At 39.4% G+C, this 14,166-nt stretch overlaps 1 protein-coding gene across 3 annotated transcripts in view; it reads left to right on the top strand.

Annotated features, from left to right (window-relative positions):
* LOC129731789 (probable serine/threonine-protein kinase MARK-A) overlaps window positions 1-13,875 on the top strand; it is a 402,244-nt gene extending 388,369 nt beyond the window's left edge. For all 3 annotated transcript variants that reach the window (XM_055692097.1, XM_055692098.1, XM_055692095.1), the window contains one exon: window positions 8,845-13,875. The gene's annotated coding sequence lies outside the window, so the exon portion shown is untranslated. The remainder of the gene's footprint in view (window positions 1-8,844) is intronic.
* The last annotated feature ends 291 nt before the right edge of the window (window positions 13,876-14,166 follow it).

The following is a 14,166-nucleotide window of genomic DNA, read 5'->3' as shown; positions in this document are numbered from 1 at the left end:
GCGCCTTCATCAGGATCGAAACGTTGGCAAAAAAAATTTTTTTTTCCAAATCGCACACTCACACTTAAAGCGAACAAGTAAAAATGCTTCAGACGGCTTTTGAAAGTTTCACTGGATTGGGAAAAATCGAAAAAATGGTACATTTGGTTCGTGTAAAGTTATGCCGTAAAAAGATTCGGCACATTCAAATTCATTCGCTCCATAAGGTTGGGGGAGTCAATGCTACCAAGCAACAACTTGGCAGCAAACAACACTCTAGCTAAAGAGTTTCCATATCAAAAAGACGACATCGTTCCTCGTAGGGTGGCAAGTCTTTTGGGTTACTTCAAGGAAATGTAGCTTCGATTCTAGTAGTTTATGTATGGGCTCCAAATTATTAAAGCGGTCACCAATACGTAGCGAACAAGGGCGTAGAACAGTGATCGCAGGTAGTAGGGGTCAAGAAAACATTTGGCAGCTGTAATGATAAATACTAGGTTTCCATTTGCTTCAGCGTTAATATTTGAGTTATGATCTCTATACGAAACCTGTGCGTCCAATAAAACTCCAAGATCTCTAAAAACTCACATTCTGGCGACCGGACATCCAACAATTTTTGTAACCCATAGATTTTTTGAAGTAGAATACTTCTCTCAGGAAGTTCGGCTACATAGGGATGTGAAATGAAAATCTGAAACCGAAAAAAGTGAAAAATATGTCCAATTTCAAATGCTAATAAATCGGTTAGTATTCGATGGATTTCCTTCGTTCTTGCAGCAATAGATTGGAAAATCTTCTAAGATTCTTCCCAAAATAAGATAATTGTAATTTTATTATTCACACTATTGTACTATTGAAAATAGTCAAGCCTTGTCAGAACGAAAAATTCGACCTCTGATTGGTCGTTATATGCTTGCTTCCCAAGCACTGTCGACAGGATCATATACCTTGCAATTGAAAACATGCTATTTGGCTTATATAAGAGCCTGTTTCAGCCGGAGCCGCTCATTATAGTTCTAGACAGCGACAACAGCAGTCGTCCTTCCTTAGCAGCAGCACTAGCCCTGTGAAATAATTGAAGGTTAACAGTTTTCTGGCATCAACACAACAGACATTCTGTGCGGGATGCAATCAAATTCTGTTGTAGTTGTCTAATTTTCACTTTATTTGATAAAAACCCCCCACTAGGGGCAGCGCAAAGGCTGCGACCAGCATAACCGACATTGAATAATAAACTGCCCTGTTAGTACGCATTCACAAAAGCAGTTAGTTCGACTATGCAGAGCTAATATGAAGTCGATTCAATCAATCAGCATAAACAGAATTTCGTCGTCTCCCATTTGCCAAGTTGCAACATGATGCAACACGCAACAGCGAGCAAACGAAATCGCTTGATGTTACAAACCGCAATAAGATACGGGTTAAAACCGTTGCGTGTGTGAGAGCACCATCGGTGTTTATTCGCTGGATACACTATCTACTGTCTACTGAACGCAATAATCTGCTTAAATGCGACATGGGGACGGGAACATTTTCTTCAACCAAGCTGCACAACACGACGCAAAACATGTTATTTTGTTTCTTCAATGAGAGTGCTATCGGTCCGGCTCGACAAGAAATCATTTTTGTGCATCCGTGCTACGAAACTGAGGAAAAACTTTAGAAACTGAAAAAAGAGGTGGAGCTTATCAAATGATCGCTCTGAACCAGAATGAAGTCACTCATATTTTTCAAGTTATATCATTCCACCACGTACGTAAAATAATTTATTCCTATTTTAATCCCTATATAAGAGCCTGTTTTAGTCGAAGCCGCTCATAGTAGTTCTGAACAGCGACGACAGCAGTCCTCCCTTAGCAGCAGCGGGAGCGAGCAGTGGGTACCATCGATAGCGGATAGCGGCCACAACTGTGGCATGGCTGCGAATAAGCGTTGCAGTTTCAGCGGATCTCACCATCGATAGCAGCAGGGCCAGCAGATGCAGGTACAGCGGATACCAATGGCGGCCACAACTGTGGCATGGCTACGGATAGCGTTGCAGTTGCTCAGCAGTTGGGCCAGCGTATAGCGGCCACAACTGTGGCATGGCTATGCATAGCGTAGCTGTTGCAGCGGGTATATCAGCATCGATAGTAGCAGGGTCAGCTGATGCAACGACACTCCCTTCACTAAAATGCTGTTTCAGTGTGGTAGCGGGAAGCATCAGCAGCAGGCTTGCATGAAGTGAATACATCAGCCAGCAACTTCCTCTAAGGCCTCTGCCATAGTAGACGCGAAAAGCGGCGCGAACCGATTCGCTCGGCCGTAGGTTGATGTACAGCTCTACTGATGGCTGACATTAACCTACAGCTGAGCGAATCGGTTCGCGTCGCTTTTCGCGTCTATTATGGCAGAGGCCTAATGGGAAAGTTGTATCAGTTTGTTCAGAAGAATATTATTGTCGGTAATATTACAGAGATGCGATTGCGTAAATCCGATTTTGAATTGAACAATTGTTCTTTTGAGAACAAATAACACACTTATTTGAAGAGTTAATAGCTTTTGGTACCAATAGCAGTATAGTGACAGCCTCAGCGGTAGATGCAGATGCAGCCGGTACTTCCTGAGGCCGATGTGAAGGTAAATGGGAGCAGCACGGCGAAACAGTTCGGGTTATGCTTAGACGCGCGTCATTTTTCGTTGGTGATATTCCCCACATGAAACGACGCGCTTTCGTATGATAGCGGTGGTATTAGCGGTAGATGCATTTGCCAACACTTCCTCCAGTAAAGCCGAGTCTAGTTTTCAATGTGAAAACACCTTTCTCATTGTGTTGACCGTGCGCCTTAGTCCTCACTATCAATGATAAATTGAACAATTGTCCTTATAAGGACAACAAATGAATTAATGAAGATTTAATTTTGAATTAGAATACTTCTCTCAGGAAGTTCGGCTACATAGGGATGTAAAATGAAAATCTAAAACTGAAAAAAGTGAGAAAAATTTCAAATGCTAATAAATCGGTTAGTTTTCGATGGATTTCCTTCGGTTTTGCAGCAATCGATTAGAAAATCTTCTAAGATTCCTACCAAATGCATGAAATTGTAATTTTATCATTAGAACTATTGTACTATTGAAAACTCTTAAGCCTTGTCAAAACACAAAATTCGACCTCTGATTGGTCGTTATACCGCGCTTTCCCAAGCACGGTCGGCAGAGTTATGGACCTAGTAAATTGGGAATGCATCATTTGGCCTATATAAGAGCTTCATCAGATAATAAACAAACATTTCATCGGATATGAACAACTGAAATTTGAAGAACACAAATGATTATTTGAAGAGTTAATATTTTCTCGTTCTGCGCTATAATCCAAAGTTAATTATCTTCATCTACATGCATAATCTGACTATTATTACGTGTTTGCGTCGCTTAGTGTTTGGCTACGGTCATGCAGAACGCAAATAACGGCGCGATGCGATTCGGCAAGACGAAATCTGTTGAAATGTATAGCTCTACTTCGCCTTAAAAAGAGCTGTACATTTCACCACGGTAAGGCGAATCGCATCGCGCCGGCATTCGCGTTCTGCATAACCGTAGCCTTTGTTCCGTTCCCGTTTAATGATGTCGTATTAAATGTGCATATTACAATTCGGCATCACTTCAACTTCTCATTTGCACAAAATTTAAAAATACCCAATGAACTTTATTCAAAATATCAGACAAAAAGAAATTACAATACTGCCAATGAACGGTCAACGTTTATTTACTAGAAAAAATGACTGACACGCAAGCAGCCAGGTTATCTTTCTTGTAAAAGTATTCTACTTCAACCTTGCGGTCGTGGCTTTGCATACAACCTTCTTGTGATTTTTTTTCTCGTGAAGGATACCCATTATTTCTGTACGCCGTAATGATAAGTTGATTTCAAACACACTGTTTCTCAAATATTTCAATTAGTCGTTGGAGTTTAATGCAGTCTTCTACTGATTTGGCAATGATGAAGATTTTGAGGTCATCATCATACGTTTGCTCACAGCCAGTGGGTAGGAATAGGCAGACATCGTTAAAGAGGATCGAGTACAATAAAGGTCCCGAGTTGCTTCCCTGAGGCACCCCTGAACTGTTTGTGAAGCTGTAGGAAAGAGTCGATCCAAATTTTTTGTTCAATTTGCTGTTAACTATATAGGATCCCATCCATCTAGCGAAGTGAGGAGAGGTAATTAGACGCTCAATTTTAGCTAGCATTATTTATGGTCTACACGATCGAAGGCCTTTAGATCTTTATAGAATATGTTGATTTGATTCCGTCTTCCATAGCCATTCTTCCAAGAAACTCTGGTGAAATGGATGATCTGACTGCGGCAAATTTTATAGCTGTTGTTATCTTTCGTTTCTGGTTTTTTTGACATGTGATTTTGTATGTGTTTTTTTTTTTTCCTGTATGGACTTCCGCACTGCCACCGGAATCGTTGATCTATTGTGAGATATGCCTGGGTGTACGCTGTATCCCGCACATCTATTATTAGCAATACCGCTATTGAGAAGTGGCATGCTTATTATTATTTTTAATGTGGTTTTAGGGAAGTTTCGTCGTGCGTCCTTCTGGCCAGTTTTAATATAAGAGGAACTTATTTTTGTTGAGGGGAAGTGCTTATACTTAAATTGAGATTCATCAGGTTGTTCTCCAAGTACGTAACTACTCGTTGTAGATCTTGTGTCTTATCGGAAATCACATATCCTGCAGTTAATCCAGCGTACAAAATTGCAGAATCGTCAGTATACAGGCGAGAGTCTCCGCATAATCTCAGTTCTGCAATATAGATGTGGAAAAACGGAGGTCCGATGTTGCTACCTTGAGAAAAACCACAGGTTACATCGCGGAAGTCACTTTTACTACTAGTTGTTGAAGGGTCGACAAGTAGCTACGGATGAATTGTTCGGCAGACCTCGCACTCTATTACTATTAGTACTATTTCTCGGATCAACTGCTCCAGAGGTGTCATTTACTAAATCCAGTACTGCGACTTCTGTAGATGCCTCCATGCCTAAAACCAAGTTAGTGTTGCTCCAGGATTTGAGTACTTTTGAAAAAGTCGTGCGTGAAGAAGTTTCTCAAATATTTTGTCAATTGCAGGTTAAACTAAGATGAATCTGTAATTTTTGGAACCTTGAAATCGCCCCCTTGAACACTGGTAAGGATAGTTTCGAGCATGAAGGGTACACACCGATACAGACTCTGTCAATGAAACATAACATTACAAGGATCTTTTTCAACGCGAAAACTGGGAATTCATCGACGCTTGTTTCTTTAACTCTATCCAGGTTAAAAGTAATTGAGAGAATGTCGGTTTAAGTAGTTGAAAAGCAAAAGTATTGGCCACACTTTTTGGTTCATTGACTTTTTTTCTATTGAAGAGAAGGGATAGCTGCTTACGGATACTAGAAATGCAACCCAAAATATCAATAATACGATTTATAAAACATTGATGTTAACAGTGCACACTGGGCCAGAAATGAAATCTAGCAGAACGAAATTAATAACACTCTTGGGGTTTGACCAATCGGTTTACGATCTTCTAAAAAGTTTCTTGGTATAGTTAGGGCGTCATTTTGGATGTTTGGATTGGTTCGGAATTTAGCCGCAAAGGTAGCGTTGTGATGCCAACTTATTTCCCTTACACGTTAGAGCTTTGCGGTATTCGACAAAGTTGTAGAACTCTAAATTCCATGAAACTTTACAGAATAAACAAAATTTCTAGCTCTTCAAGTTTTAGAGATCTACGAGTTTTTGTAAAATTTGTCTGAATTTCACGTTTTTATGTAATAATTTTATGAGTTCACCCGAGTTAATTTCTTACAAAATTTTTCTCGAAAGAAATTGAATAATTACGTCGTTTTCATCCAAGTACAGAAGTTTCTGAAGTACTTAAGTGAAAATAATACACAAAATTTGAAAACAATACATAATTTTGTGAAGTAGATATCCCAGCGGGTAGCAAGTATAAGCAAACCACGATTTTTTCTAAAAATTGTCCATCAAAAAATCATTATTGTCTGTCTGTCTGTCTGTCTGTCTGTCTGTCTGTCTGTCTGTCTGTCTGTCTGTCTGTCTGTCTGTCTGTCTGTCTGTCTGTCTGTCTGTCTGTCTGTCTGTCTGTCTGTCTGTCTGTCTGTCTGTCTGTCTGTCTGTCTGTCTGTCTGTCTGTCTGTCTGTCTGTCTGTCTGTCTGTCTGTCTGTCTGTCTGTCTGTCTGTCTGTCTGTCTGTCTGTCTGTCTGTCTGTCTGTCTGTCTGTCTGTCTGTCTGTCTGTCTGTCTGTCTGTCTGTCTGTCTGTCTGTCTGTCTGTCTGTCTGTCTGTCTGTCTGTCTGTCTGTCTGTCTGTCTGTCTGTCTGTCTGTCTGTCTGTCTGTCTGTCTGTCTGTCTGTCTGTCTGTCTGTCTGTCTGTCTGTCTGTCTGTCTGTCTGTCTGTCTGTCTGTCTGTCTGTCTGTCTGTCTGTCTGTCTGTCTGTCTGTCTGTCTGTCTGTCTGTCTGTCTGTCTGTCTGTCTGTCTGTCTGTCTGTCTGTCTGTCTGTCTGTCTGTCTGTCTGTCTGTCTGTCTGTCTGTCTGTCTGTCTGTCTGTCTGTCTGTCTGTCTGTCTGTCTGTCTGTCTGTCTGTCTGTCTGTCTGTCTGTCTGTCTGTCTGTCTGTCTGTCTGTCTGTCTGTCTGTCTGTCTGTCTGTCTGTCTGTCTGTCTGTCTGTCTGTCTGTCTGTCTGTCTGTCTGTCTGTCTGTCTGTCTGTCTGTCTGTCTGTCTGTCTGTCTGTCTGTCTGTCTGTCTGTCTGTCTGTCTGTCTGTCTGTCTGTCTGTCTGTCTGTCTGTCTGTCTGTCTGTCTGTCTGTCTGTCTGTCTGTCTGTCTGTCTGTCTGTCTGTCTGTCTGTCTGTCTGTCTGTCTGTCTGTCTGTCTGTCTGTCTGTCTGTCTGTCTGTCTGTCTGTCTGTCTGTCTGTCTGTCTGTCTGTCTGTCTGTCTGTCTGTCTGTCTGTCTGTCTGTCTGTCTGTCTGTCTGTCTGTCTGTCTGTCTGTCTGTCTGTCTGTCTGTCTGTCTGTCTGTCTGTCTGTCTGTCTGTCTGTCTGTCTGTCTGTCTGTCTGTCTGTCTGTCTGTCTGTCTGTCTGTCTGTCTGTCTGTCTGTCTGTCTGTCTGTCTGTCTGTCTGTCTGTCTGTCTGTCTGTCTGTCTGTCTGTCTGTCTGTCTGTCTGTCTGTCTGTCTGTCTGTCTGTCTGTCTGTCTGTCTGTCTGTCTGTCTGTCTGTCTGTCTGTCTGTCTGTCTGTCTGTCTGTCTGTCTGTCTGTCTGTCTGTCTGTCTGTCTCAAAATTCAAAATTCTTCCCCAGTCAAGTAACAACACACACTGTCATATATTTAGCACGTGTTACGGGAGTACGACTATCTCATAATGGTCGTTTTAACCACATGCAAAATTTTTCTGTCGAAAAATGCTCCCTTTTCATCTTAAGTCAAAAAAAAAAAATTCACACACCATCGCATATGTTGCACGTGTTACAAGTTTCTTCAATCTCCAATTCATCTGGTGTGCGTGTATTAGTTCGCTCGTTGTATGCATACGGAGTAGAGAAAAAAATATGACAAGAGCTGCCAAGCAGCATATTCCCCGTCATAGAGTATGCAAACGTTGATGATTTCAGACTTGAAATGCGTCTTGAAATGACATCACGATCTGTAAGCTGCGTTAGAGGAAAACAAAAATATTCGCTATCTTGTAAACTACCTAAAACACATACTCATTGGATCATGGAAACTCATTTGGACCTGTTTGAAAATACAAAACTCGTGCCCATCCAGAACAATATTCGCAACTTCGGCAACTCTGGTCAGACAGTATCACATATTTCCATTTCAAGTAAACACTGGGGGACGAAACGAAAGTGTTTCTAATTAGACATTTGAGGTTGACGGTTGAGATTCTGATTATGTGTGGATGAAGGGGACAAAAATGAACCTGATCAATACATCATCAATACAAATGTAGCGAGTGAAGTCTTGCTAACACATGAATTGCGGTGCTTGGCTGTATGTTCTCCTGCAGAAACACATACAAGAGTGTGGCCGTCATAATTTTTGTTACTTTTTGGTTATTACTCTTTGTGTATAATGCGGAGTCATAAGACACAATAAGTAACAAAAAATTGCCATAAAGTAATAAAATGTTCCCCGTTTGCGTTGGGTGTATAATATTAAATTTGCTTTATCTCAGTGGCGTGGACAAAGGATAGATTTTTTAGTACATTGTAAACACAGCGCGAGATTGGAGAAAACCGTGGCTATTATTGTATTTTTCGTGATCAGGTTGTCCAAATAATTTGTCCGAGTTTCATGTTCATTGTCTCTCAATTGCCGTGTTGATAATGATTTAACCTTTGATTTTACTCGACAATCTGAAACATTTCTACTATATATTTTTATGTCTCGAAACGTTTGAAGATACGTTTTTCTTACCGAGGACTTCTTATTCACCCATTCTCGCTCGAAACAAATGTCAACTCATTCATCCCTTCAGAGAGGGTAATTGTTATCTAGGGCCGTTCTGAGCATTGATAATATAGCATAAAGCGGCCTGGTCATTGTCCGAAATTTATGACTGTTATTTGTTTATTGTTCAAGATGTTAAATCCGTTTTTTTGCGTTTTTTGCAAGCTAGAAAAATATTATGACGCCCATTTACACTTCCATTCTCTAATCTCAACGTTTTATTCGACCTCTTGGCCAATTTTTCAGGCACACCCTTTTTGAAGGGGGGATAAAACAAAAATTTTTAAACACCAAACTATTTCAACCAAATATCGAGATCTCACAACCGCTTCCTTTCTCGTTCCAATTGCAGGGATATTTTCTACAAGCTAGCAACGATTCCCGACGGCGATACTGACTAAGCGTTACTACTTGATATCACAACCCAGTGAACACACCAATTCAATCCCCCCGAAGAAAAATCACTCACCCAGCATCAGCAACAAGTAATCATAATGGCACAAACTGATAAGTGAAATTATAACAGATAAAAAAAAACATTCGAATCATATTATAAAACTTGTTCAGGTTTCAAATGACAACAAACAACCAAACAAAACATTAATCACACCACCCACAACGACCGAGAGCGGTAGGAACGCAAGCAAGTTCCGGCTTTCGGATATCTTTATTTAATTTTGTGCACTGAACCAAAGCGAACGGGAAAGGTGGAAAACGAAACTTAGAGATTTTTACATGTTAGAGCACCAGTAAAGGAAAAAAAACAAATAATTTATCGAGATCTCGGTTGATAATTTCCGTATCTATTTTACAAAGATAGAACAAAAACAGAGCAAGAGTATTTTAATACCGCTACACTGGTAGGGAGAGCATTCAATAAAACGAATAAAAAAGCAAATATAAACCTATCAAAACAATACACAAGTTATCACAAGTGAGCATTTACATTTTATAGTGGTAAAGTAAATCCGTAATTTTTGGTACTTTGCTCAAAATGTCACAACAAGTACACGCTTTTAAAGTACGTGAAAAAAATATTTTATAAACATCATCAGTGGTAATCACAACCAGAGCAAAGAGTATTAAAAGTAGTATCAAGCACCATTCAATTGCATTGTTAATTTCCACACGCTAAAGTAGTGAAAAAGAAGAAAAAAAAAAACAAATGTTGGCATAATCTGTAGTGTGCACCCGCACCAAACTAAAACTAAAAATCCGTGCTAGTCGCTTAGCCTGTTCTAGTATAAATTTGAAAGTTGCTCTACTGCTAAATGTTTGTGGTCCGTAAACCGGACGTGTTTAAAACCAAACCAAAGTAACTCCCGTTGGCGCGGTTAAAGCCTGAAAATATAAAACTAAAAAAATCAGTAATTTCTCGGTGTACGTGTTGAATCTATCGTTTCCTGCTAAACTGATGATATTTTATTAAAGCAAACTGTTTGAATGAAAATATGCATAATAATGTAACAATAATAATGATATAAAAGAAAGTAGAAGAGGCCAAGCGGTGGGCAATCGGTCGGAAGGTCTTGCGGGTATCCGACGAGAAAGAAGGGTGTAGCTATTCAGAACGGAGTCTGACAACATGTTTAACCATCATAATCGGATAACAGTTGAAGAAAGAAAGAAAAAAGGTGAAGTTACGATGCGGTATCAATCAGCAGCAGCAGGCAATCCGCTGCGTTTTGGGTCTCCCGGAAAGTGGAAGGTAAGAATTGCGTTCTTTTTTTTTTATTTCACAATTTCCACCAGACCAGCTTCCGCTCACTTCCGAGAACCGGAAGTGTAACACCCCGATGATGATGATGATAACCAGGATTTTATTTGGCCAATAAAATGCCGATTGAAACGATGGCTATCAATATTCCGTACGAGGAAGGATATGGATCAAGCTTTTTTTACTGCTGAGCTGTTTAACCCTGCCCGGGCTAGGGCGCTTCGTGGGAGGACTGGGTTAAGGGAATAAGAAAGCTTGGTCGTAACGAACAGTTTTTCGGGGGAAAATCGGGAAACATACAGTTTTTGGAATCAATATGTTATTTCAGCTGACGGACAGTAATACCATTAATTGATTTAAGGGGAATCGTTGGAAACGATTTTTTTTTTGTGTTGCACGAGATTAACGAATTCGAGTTTTATGGAATTATTGTTAACATTTTGATGCATATTTTGACGTAAAAAATTCAATTCAGCTTTTGAAAGTTCTTTTTTCGTGGTGACACCGAAATTAATGAATGAGGAAATTAATATAAAACGCCGTTGCGCTAAATACACAAGTGCTATTCTTGTTGATATTGGCATTCGTTGCCAGTAAACTCTTTTTCTAGTATCAAAACAATCGTACCCCTGGAAAAAGAAAGAAAAAAAACTGTTGGAAATATAACCCGTACCTCAATTATTTGTGCAAATCCAACCGGTTTACTGTTTATTTTCGTTCGTTTCTCTGGTATTGATTTTCCATCCTCTGAATCCAGCAGCAAATTATTCGGGGTCATCAAATAAAAGTATTTATTTTTCGCTTGTTTTTCGGGAGCTGTGGTTAAAAAAAAGTATCACCCTTTTCGATTTTCGCTTTTGTGCGATACAGGCAGGTTCCGCGATTATTTGGCACCTTCCTTTGTTTACTTGTAGATATCAAAACCATCAAGTAACGGAACAAAAAATTGTTAGGATACTGAAATGTTACGATGTGAAATAAAATATTAAGCGATAGCTGACAGAGTGTGCCCCAATTGATTTGGATTTTGAAGTGCTTGTTTCCAGTGTAGGATCTTATTAAAAATATTTTTTATGAAAAATTCCTAATTTTCTTCCTTGACCATCCTTTGATTATGTTAGTGATTCTTGGATGCCATGTTGGAATACAAAATTTGATTGGAGACCGATTCTAGACTGACCATTTTTCGGTGAGAAAACGGGCCAAGTGAGACATTGGAGAAGATTGATTTATCCCAAGTAGAACAAATTTCGTGCAGTGGATTATGATTTCTGGAAATGAAAGCAAGCAATATGTGAGAAAGAAGACCAAAACATTGTCTAACAGTTTTTCATTGCTATGACAATCTCTACTTTCAATCGCGACTTTTCTCTGTTCTGCATACCGTTGACGATAGAAAATGTCCTTTTAGAGGTTTCAACTGAATGGCCCTCTGACCAGTTTTATTGTGAGAGGGATTCATTTTAGTCAAGAAGTATAATTCGAGGTTCGGTAGAATACAACGTGAAGGAAGGGTTAATAGGGAGCCTGAAAAAAAAACCATTTTCAAGTCCGTTGACATCGAATGGTTCTGATTATACTAAGATTCGAACCCACAACCACCCTTTTGTCAAGGCGGATTCTTTATCCTTGGGGAAATTCTCCATGCACATGCAATAGCGATTATAGAACACAGCGCGAACACAGCAGACGTAAACTAACAGTGGCAGTAGATCCGAGCATTACTTTTATTGAATATTTGCTCAAAATGTTGTATCTGTCTGTGTAAAGGTGTTCTCCAAAGTCTGGCTTTCATTTGAGTCATCAACTTCTCAGTTCCACTACCACCGGTCGCCAAACGCGAGAAGGGCAATAGGTGCTTGTAACAGTAGATTTAATGATTGCTTTGATTGTACCCGTCGTGATGTACGCTCATCTTGCCGCACCCACAGATGACCAGCTAAGCCAAGGTTTTCTTGGGTAAAACTTCCACCCCGGAAACTGTTTTTTGACCGCCAAGTGACGTGTAAAGGCTGTAGCTAGTGAGAGTTTTTCTCAGCTTTTAAATGAAACCAATAGAAGTGGTTTAAGTGGTATACATTTGAAATCAAAGCCACTTCGGAGAACTTGTTAACTTGTTTTGTTATTTGTTTCTCCATGGTTTGCCGTTTGTAGTGTTTTTAACTTCTTGAAAAAAATCTGAGAAAGCTCAAATGAACACAGAATCCGTGATAGTTGCAATCCGTTGGGCTCAAATATGCTACGAAATTGAAAATATGTTTAGCTGCCAGGACTTTGTTGAAGTTAATGACTGCATTTTGTGCCTTCCTGGTAGTAACGCGGAGCTGGAAAGGATATTCTCTTTTGTAAACGGTACACTTACTTACTTGCTTACTTTTCAGGTGAAACATCCTGCAGAATTTCGCCTGTCGCCACAATGTTACGCTAGTCCAGTTTTTTGAGCGTTCTACGTTTTCAAGATCTTGCTCCACTTCCCAGTCAATCACAAATCGTACATCGGTGTATGAAAATTATCACAAATATATCTCAACGAAGTCGAAATCGTATAACACGCTTTTTAATATGCGCAGAAATTCATCTTCAATTGTATATCATAGTGGAGTCTTATCGATTTACGATTGTAGGCTTAGAGTTGTAAGACAGTGTAAAACAAATCACTTTCTATCGAATATTATCTTATATAAATACGTATATACGTATATTGCATACTTTTATTCCTCAGTACGTATATCGCCTACAAAATAGTACGTATATGCAGTTTTTGCACTTCAAATGCGAGTTTGTATGATATATATGAGTGTGGATATTGGAATCAAAACATTATTATACGTATGAAAATGTTGACTAGGATTGGTCCAAACACCTAGTCCGTTGCACGCCTCTACGCCTTGTTCCGGCCGGATTCGAGACGGATATCATTTTTGAGGAATTGTTGTTCAGAAGTCTTACTTGTCCCGCCCTTTGTACCCTTCAAAGCTTTACTGTGCTCGCCGTGAAGTTGCGCCAGCTCGTGGTTCATTATTCGCCGCCATATGTCCTAAGTACTAAGGTGTGGTAGGATGGGGTTATCTGCCCTATCTATAAAAAGTTGAAGAGGTTGTTTATAAGACACGACCGCAGAGGTAACGTAGAATACGACAGCCTGTCTTATGTCAATGTCTTTCTTGGAAAAGGTTTGGGAATACACTCAATTGGGGTTAATTAATTTAATAGTCTCTTCGCTCCAGATGACGTTTACCACTGTAGCCGACACCGCGGTTTCACTTGCTGCCGTATCCAAAACAAGAATGAAATTGAATTGTTTTGTGGCTGTCTTTTGTAGCAAGTTGCACTAAGATATCTTAATTTAGGCAGTAGCTACGAAGAGGCTATAGACAAGGGCAAATAGTGCATTCTCCGTCTATGATATAACAGTTCAAATAACAATTTTCTGCATTTTCCGATAGCGTAGATAATTTTACAACTGATTGCTGCAATTAGTAAGACTTGCGCGAAAAATTATGTGGTTCAGGCTCACTAGCTCAGAAATTCTTCAGATAAACTTTGAGGTTAATTGTGTTTGTCAATGCCATTTATTGACAAGTGAATATTTTTTCAACATGGCAAATTTTTTATTTAGTTTTGGATGACTTACAGTGATAATTAAATTCTACACGAGGTGATTTATTGGCAATTATATATATATATATATATATATATATATATATATATATATATATATATATATATATATATATATATATATATATATATATATATATATATATATATATATATATATATATATATATATTAGCAATTATGTATATATGAACATGCTATAAACTATACCACACATGCTATAAACTATATAGCATATATAGCAAGCCACGCACGCTAGCCGCACGTTATATAGCAAGCCACACACGCTATATAGCAAGCCATGTACGCTATATAGCAAGCCACACAAGCTATAGA

This window comes from Wyeomyia smithii, chromosome 3 (genome assembly GCF_029784165.1).
Source record: "Wyeomyia smithii strain HCP4-BCI-WySm-NY-G18 chromosome 3, ASM2978416v1, whole genome shotgun sequence".
NCBI lineage: Eukaryota > Metazoa > Arthropoda > Insecta > Diptera > Culicidae > Wyeomyia > Wyeomyia smithii.
This window is presented reverse-complemented; position numbering and strand designations above follow the sequence as displayed.